Here is a 6,538-nt window from a genome sequence, read left to right as displayed (position 1 = left end):
TCAGAACTCTTCTTTTTTTTCTTGCAGAATGGATTAATCATTACCTTTCCTGCTATGTTACTTTTTTTTTTTTTCCTTCCTATGGTAAAAATGAATAAAATGTTGTTCCTGTCACCCTGGTCACAAACAAAGGTAAAAAGAGAAAGCACAAAGTAAGGAACCAAAATATGGTTAAAAATTTCTCTCTGACCTAGATTGGGATTTAAACAGTGCCACTATTGGCTATCCAAAAACTTTTCAAGGGGAGACGGTAAAAGAGAGTGAATGCTTGCAAGAATGTTGTGCTGTATCCTGTAAACAAAAGCTCCTAGCGTGTCACTTCTGAGGGACTGCAGTGGCTAATGAGAAATCTTGCATTGGTAGTATGTTGAATTTTTATATTAATTCACAATACTCTTTTTGAACTAAATGCTTTGCTCTGTAGTGACCCGCCCTCTTTACAGAAGAGCAGCAAGGCAGAATAAATTAGGAACATTTAATTAAATCTGCTTGGGTCCAGTGGCTCCCTATAATGTGGTGTGGGCACACAAGGCCCTGAGTGACTATGTGTTTCTAATACTTTAGCTTAAAAGTGCAGAGGTGCTACTATAGGAAGCATTATCATTTTATTTTTTGTGGTCTTAAGACACAAAGTTGCTGAATGTCTCAAAGAACTGGGCCTACTAGAGAAAAATATTACACTCTTACTCTCTTGAGTGTCTTGAATGATTTTATCAGATGTGATACTGGCTTGACTAACACACCATCTGGTTGATTTACAAGTATTTTCTGCCATTTGACTTTACACCAAAACATTAGCCCAGTTCTGGTAGATTATTTTGGCACATGTTGTAGGTGCTCGGTGCCTTGATTTGTATCTGTCCTAAACCTTTTACACCCTCACAGGAGTGGGCAAGTGGGCTACTTCTGGCATCCCATCAGTGCTCTCTCTTGCCTCAAGCCAGGACCTGATCCATGTTCCTTGTAGCTGGAGTCACCTTATCACCAGCAGTTACATCCCTTAACCACCCAGTTCACCCCCACCACCCAATTTTAATCCATAACTGTTTTTCTGTGTTCACCTTTCTCTACCCCTGCTGGCCCATGGCAAGCCCCATGGCTGGTGGATGATGCACTGCCTGCAGCGGCGGATGCGGCAGGAGCCGTGCGGGCAGCAGCGCAGTGGCCGGCACGGGCAGCTGGAGCAGAGCTGCAGGGCCTGCCCGCAGTGTGTGTCCACACTTGGGCAGGCAGCCGGGAGCTGCCTCTGGGAAGCCCTGAGAACACCCTGTGTACGGCAGTTTGAAAACCTCTACCCTACACCACTGCAAAACAAAGATATTATTCAGGCCTGTAATTATCACAGCATGCTAAAGTATATGTTTATTATGTTTGAGAAAGAAGTCTTTCAGAATTATGTATACAGCAGAACTGAGGGAGGATGCTAGGGAGGCCATTCATTACAGCAGGAATGAGATAAACCACTTCCTCTCTTCCAGGAAAATGAGAAATAAATACGTTTATGAAAGCAATTTTTAGTTGTTTGTTCATGGCAGTTGTTTATCTTATGAGGATGCAGGTCTCCCTCACCAACTAGAATGAAGATACCTCTTAGTTTAGTCTCACAACAGGTGTGAAGGCATTAATACTATTTTTCAACTAACAATAGGGCAATAACATGTCAGAGACAGATATCCATACTCATTTGTCCAGATCATGTTGCCTGCCTTATAACAATTTTATGTCTTTAAAGAGTGAGGAACTGGCACAAATATATACATATTTATTTGCTTTCTTCATATTTTCTTCAATACTTCATAGAAATCACATGATTTAACTATGTTAATAAGAACTGTGATGCCAAGTTAGACCAAAGGTGGTCCTTGGCTCCATAACCAGATTCAAGCAGATGCTCTAAGAAAGTACAGAAGAACAGAGTACACAGAGGGTGAATGCTCCCTTGGTAAATCCTTCCAGCTTTTGACAATTGGCCATTTCAAATCAAATTCACTTCAGAATAATTTTCAAACAGAAAAGGAGACAACACAGAAACTTTTAATAAAGTTTATTCTTTTATTGTTTTCAGAAAGAGGTTCTAAAGACATTTCCCAAATCTAAGAAATATGTACATAGCATTACAAGAAAGACAAATAAAATGTAGAGATAAGCTGCATGAAAGCTTTGACCTTAACTGTACCCCATGCGATCCATGTGTTACTACATTTTAGTCATGTGCAATGGAACACCTGGTTGAGCAGTGGAAAGAAAATACTCTGCGATTACTGTTTTCTGCTGATCTTCCTCACCTGAGCCTTGCTCCCAGAGTCGTAACAGTGAGGTTACTGTTGGTGCTTATCCATAAATATCAACAGCTCTGGCATCTGAGGGAAGAAAATTCAGACATCCTTCAAAAATGGAAGTAATATATAGGCAAGGAGCATAGAAAGAACATAAACTCTTTCACGTTACATGTAGAACCACAACAGAGCCTACCAAAAATATGTTAAGGTTTTGCCAAGAATGTGGAAGTAATTATATAAACTTTTTCAAATTCCTTCACCAGAGGAGTCCTACAAGACAGTAAGTAAAGCTCTAGAGGATGAAAGTGTAGAAGGAGCATTCAAGGTGGCTAACTCCACAGCTAAAAAGCTAGAAGAATTATTTGCTGTGCTAGAGAACTGAGTGTTTGGTGGGTAAGGTGGAAGGAATTGTCCTAAAATTATCAGTAGGAAAGACTTCAAGAGAAATTGGTGAATTAAACAGTAACTAATTGCTGGAGCTGTGCAGTGTTTCCACCAAGAGATTAAAATGTTCAGCTACTGAAGCGCTAGTGCCAGTGGGTTGTTTCTTGCTCAACCCAATCCTAATGCCAGCAAAACAGAACACAGGAAACACAGCCCCAATGCACTGGTCTTTCAAAACTGTTCTCTAAGGGTGATCATGGGAACAACAAAATTGGCAATGTGATTTCCATGCCAGGAAAATTAGATGAACTGTTGTAAAGAATAAAATCGATATACACACAGATAAATCTGATACTCTGTAGAAGCATCAAATGTATTATGTTAAGGGAGGTTATGCCTCACAAACTTATTGGCATACTTTAAGGACATCAAAAAGCACATTGATATTATTGTTCATGCTTGAACGTGTGATCAACGTAACCTTAGACTGCAAGACTAAGACCCTTGGGACCCTTACCCCAAGGCAGTTTGGACTGAACTATTTCTTCTCTTCACCTGGATTCAAGCAGAGCAGGAATTCACACAGTGTATATAACCTAACTATTTTTATAGTAATCTTCACTCCTATAGAAATAGCAAAGTAGAGAATAATACTCGTAGCTCCCACAGTTTAAAATCCCATGGGTAACAGTATATACTGCACTGAATTTTTAATAGCACATTATTCAATGTATCACGTAAATTGTTTTACTGATGTAATAAAACCTAAACCAACACAGCTGGAGAGACCAAGGCTATAAATATACTATATTTTTTGGTATTGTAATAATACGGGCCAAATTATTTTTAAGTCTTAATCTGCTGATTTCAGTTGAATTAGATGAAGTCTGAATGTGTACATCTACTATAATACACGTCCCTGGTCAAATGCCTTTTCCTAATCTATATTTATGTTTTCATACAGAAACCGCTGCATCACCCTTAAACAACATTCTCTGTTTTATGGATTGATCCTGCTGCTGGGGAACTCAAAGAAAGAAAATCAGGTGAGGAAGATCTGTACACACTGTAATTCAGCATTCTAAGCTTTTTGAGTACAAAAAAATGTATTGTTTAAGTTCTTGTGTTTTCCGATCATCCCTCTGTCTCTGCTGTAGTCCCTGGTGAAAAGTGTGCACGAAGGCAAACAGGTCTGGCTGAGGCCACCTTGGAGGAGGGGCAGGGCACACGAGGTGACCCCTTGAGAATGTCTTTGTTCTTTCTTCTCTGTTTCTGTAAACTCAGTGTCTAGATAAAACATTGCAGTCCAGATCATGAATATGAGATCAAAATCACACCACATATATGTGTTTTAAGCTTTTTGCCCCAGTAATCTGTAAGGCCTGTTTCAAAGCTTGTTGATGTTCATTGTTGCTGACACTGATTTTCATGGAGAATTAAACTGGACTTCCTCTAAAGCAGGACCCAAAACTTTTCTTTGTTTTTGATTGGCTGGGCACACTGTCAGGCCTTAGTGCATAACTGATGTTACTACACCTATATATATTACATATAGTCATATAATTGATGACAGTAAATTTTAGAATATATTGTACAGACAAGTCTGTGTAGAACATAGGCCCTTAGAGTTCCCAAGCCATTTTAATCTCTGCAATAGCCGTGCTGCCATAGTGGGGCCCAGATAACATTCCACAGCAGAGGCCTCTGTGACAGGACTGTCAGTGCTGGCAAAATGTGGAAGTGTTAGGGCAATGCTGTACAGAGGGTTGTGTGCACCAGAGCTGTCTGCTCTGCTTCCTTCTGAATGTGCAGGATACGCTCCTAGTGTAAACTTATCTGGTAGCTTGCAGTATGGGCAGGTCTGAATTTGTGAATGCATCTTGAAAAAGGCTGTTTCAATACATGAAGAATTTTGTTTTTAAGGAATAAATCAATTTAGTACAGACAGATGCTTTGTTGCAGCCAATTCCCTGCTCTTTTTTTCTTCATAGTAGATTTTTCTCAAGCACTTAATGTAAACAAGAAGTAAATGTAAGGGAAGATTATTGACTGTATTCTTTTCAGAATAACTCTTTCCTTTTCCAGATTATTTATAAAAAGCAGTCAAAATGGAGAAAAAAAAATAAATTCACCTTTGCTATTCAAACCAAAAGATATCTCAGTAAATATATCCATGCACCATGAAGAAAACCTTGAAGTATATCCAACGGGCTCTGCAGTGATCCAAGCCCTATGTTCTCATAAACTGAGTGGGATACGCTGCCAAAACCTTTCATATTTCTAGAGCGTACAGATTTCCTTTAGCAATAGACACCCTGAGACTTATTATGTGTACCTGTAGGGTTGTGAAGAGCAGGAGATCTGAGCCTATCTGCCTAATAAAAGACATTTAACAGGAAAGCCAAGGATAATGACAGATTTGACTCCACTGACACACAAAGGGCAAGTAGCATGTTTGGCAAACAAATAGATGTAGCTGAATAGGACAGCCAGTTTATGGTTGTGTAACCTGATTACTGTCAGGAAGGTGAGTGTTTCCTGCATCTGACTTGCCAATGCATCTACCTTCAGCTGTCTCCCGCTCGATGTGGGCCACCAAGGATGCCATTTAGGCACATTTTGACTCTGCTGAAGAAGCATTTTCTGTGAGAGCTGCTGTTCCTCTCTTACACAGAGTGTCAGAGTGCTGTCCCGTCTCTCCCACAACAAGAGCGTGGATTTGTTTTGCCTCCATGCTCCAAACACTCATCCCTTGTCCTTTAGTGAGGCGCTGGTCTGCCTGGTTTTAATTCTTTAAATTCACTTTCATTCAGAATGATTCACATTTGAACATCTAAATCCTCTGTCTTTCCAGAAGCATAAGCTTTGCTTCTGGGATTCCTTTTACACGTTAAATATTAACAATATAGATGATAAATTTATCTCAGGCCCCTGTATAAGAATATTGGATTGCCAGGCCCAGTTCCTTTGGAGCTCCCCAGTCAAGATGTTTTAATTAAAAAAATAAATTGTTCTGAGGTTCATAGCAGACCCTTTATAGGGTATACTTAGAGCAGACCCAGACAGCAATCTTTCGTCACTTCTGTATGGTATCTACATTCATTAAGGTAATGAAGCTATTAATTGAATATGTAAGTTCAGGTAATTAAATATAAGACTTATTTCTTTAGTTTAAAGGGTAATAATAAAAAATTTAAACTCGCAAACTATATCACACATTTAGTGATGATAAATGTGATCTGGGAAGTGCAATATTCCAATATGAATTAGTTAATTGCTTCCATTCATTAGATGATATACATTAGCAGAAGGTCAATCCATTTGAGGCTTGATGTGTTTTACAAATAATAAATTCAAACAGGTAAATTGAAGTGAAATTCAAAATAGAAAGGTGTTTCATGTATTTTAATTTGGAATAGAATCCCTACAACCAAGAGCACGTTGCCTATGACTTCACGGTTACCAACACGTGTTCTTCCCAGTGCTGTCTCAAGGCACTGCCACCCGCTGCCAGGTCCGCTGTGCAGGAGAAGACAGGTGCTGGTTTTTGGGGACCAGGCTGAACCACCCACGGCTGTGGGCTGCTGTGTGTCACTATGCGCAGGGTGGTGACCAGCCAAGGGGCGGCTGTGTGCTGGATGGTCCTGGGGAGCCTGCAGACAAAAGCAGTGCTACCCCAGACTCTGTCCATGGCTAAACCAGCCTTCTGCACAACAGTCTGCTGAGGGACATGTCACATCTCAACCACTGACTTAAACTATAATATTAGTTTTTGAAGCTGACCCAATTATAAAGTGAGTCAAACACTGATAGTCTTCCCAAGCATATTCTGCTTTATCACTGTCACTGAATTATTTGTGGCTTGCTTAAATCCT

This window comes from Columba livia, chromosome 11 (genome assembly GCF_036013475.1).
Source record: "Columba livia isolate bColLiv1 breed racing homer chromosome 11, bColLiv1.pat.W.v2, whole genome shotgun sequence".
Classification (NCBI taxonomy): Eukaryota; Metazoa; Chordata; class Aves; order Columbiformes; family Columbidae; genus Columba; species Columba livia.
Note: the sequence above shows the minus strand (reverse complement) of the source record.